The sequence below is a fragment of the Castanea sativa genome, chromosome 8 (genome assembly GCF_040712315.1).
Source record: "Castanea sativa cultivar Marrone di Chiusa Pesio chromosome 8, ASM4071231v1".
Classification (NCBI taxonomy): domain Eukaryota; kingdom Viridiplantae; phylum Streptophyta; class Magnoliopsida; order Fagales; family Fagaceae; genus Castanea; species Castanea sativa.
This window is the reverse complement of record NC_134020.1, coordinates 6,498,238-6,500,498: the sequence shown is the minus strand read 5'-3', so window position 1 is coordinate 6,500,498 and position 2,261 is coordinate 6,498,238.

The window sequence follows — 2,261 nt, the reverse complement described above, 5'->3', positions numbered from 1 at the left end:
AATATATATAACGTAATAAAAACCCTTATTACATATAAAAATCCATATTATATTATATATAATATAATACACAAATTAATATATGTAATATATAATTATTACATTTTATATATATATAACCTTCAGATTGTTAAAATCCATGGTGTAATATATGCAAGATGGCCAAGCCGTGGACTTAAATTCAAGCCATGCAATCCATGCATTAAAGTCCAAGCCGTTTATTTAAGTTCAAGCCATGCAATCATAAACCAAACGATGCAAGGAATAGGATAGTTACACCAACAATCAATAATAACCATAAATCAATGCAATCCGTACAAAATTCATGAATATAACAATCAATGCATCAACACTCAATTGTATTCATATCCGAGCACTTTACTACAAGGCACGGCTTCACACAAATAACTACTCTCAAGGGTTGTTATTATCAAAAAACTACTTTTGTTAATATATGGCTCCTCTTCAATTATCCTTGTGAAGACACGAATATATATATATATACAAGTGATGCAATTCTCTTCATTATATCCACATGATGCAGAAAATTGAAACACAAAGATAACGGTTTTCTTAAATTCTAAAATTCAATCACATATTATACAATCATGAGATGAAAACCTGGCTCTGATACCAATTGTTGGAAAAACTGGTGAATTCAAAATTTCACATATTACACAATGATCTATTTCATTCATGATTGATAACATGCACTATGTAAATTTCAGAATTTAAGAACAAGATAGCGTACCTTGGTGAATTCAAAACCAAAGATTGAAGTACTCGGGAATACTTTTAATCTTCACTCCAATTCCACTTTACGCCCAAGATGTGTGGTCTCTCAATCAGTTTTCAAAAGGAGAATGAAAGTGTGTCTCACTCTCACATGCACACCATTTCTTATATCACTAATAAAAAATTTTGTATGTTTCTCCCATTATAACTAATTGATTATCTAATTGGGCTGACCTATTGGGCCTTTTCAATTGGGCTTTAGTGTGTGGCTTGGAGTGAGACCAAAAGGGACCAATAAGACACTAGCTCCAACGGGCCTTGGGCTTTTCCATCAACTCTTGACAAGTCCAAAGTTACCATAAATTATATTTAATACCACTATATAAATATAATTGCACTCTAGGCCTCATTAATAAATTATATCCCAAGACTTTATTGTACATGCAACCCCTTCATAAAATATTCGTAGTAACACAAAATCATAAATTTAGACTACCACTTTGTAAATTACTACATCTTATCCTTGAGTACCCGGTTTAATCCTTTTAAAGTTATTCACCATATATTTATGAAATCCAATTTCATAAATATATACTTTAGTAATTTCTTACCAAAGTGGTTAGGCCTAACTCTCTGAATAACTGATCCCATTAAACTTATCTCAAGGGAATATTTTATATCTCCGTTAAGAGATTATGAATTCCATCTTGAGAATATATGTTCCATCAACACTAAATGTGGCTGCCCAACATACTGAGGTTTTGACCGTTACTTTATATCTCACTCCTGATATATCAAAGCAACCTACACTTCATGATCAGGTCCATTATCCTCTCAGTATTAAGAGTTTATGCAAATAGAAGTCGTGAGATTTATTATTCATTTAACAGTCGTTAGGAGAATAATAAATCTCACAGCGATCCAGTTCAATATGTCTTAACTCTTAAAACATATCAACATATCAACTAGAAGTCTCCACTTCCATGATCAAGACAAATCATCTTAGTTGATATGTTATAGTCTTCGCAGATGAAATGCCCAATTTCATCACCAACTACGAACTAAAATTCTGAGTTTACAAAGAACTTGTGATTTATATCTTCTGTGACTTTTCACATAAATCACATACTATGCATCTCATGGACTATATGATAATGTCCCAATATTCATGTTACCATTATTTTAGATAATAATAAAATAACTTTATTAATTGCAATATTAAATCATACACAATGTCATACATAATATCATACATAGTATCGTACAATAGGATTTAAGGGCACACATCCTAACAATACCGTGGTCGGCTAGACTCTGAACTTATGCTTGGAGCACTCTATAATCGAACAAGGCATGTTGGTTCCCACCATCACGAATGAGTAGACTGCCCAGTCAAGGATCCTCTCTTCCATTATAGAGATAGCATTCACGTCCCCTTCTTGATAAGCAGACAAGGGGTTAGTGATAACATTCGACCCGCCACACTGTCGAATTGTTTTAGCTTGTTGTTGATGAGATCCTGGATT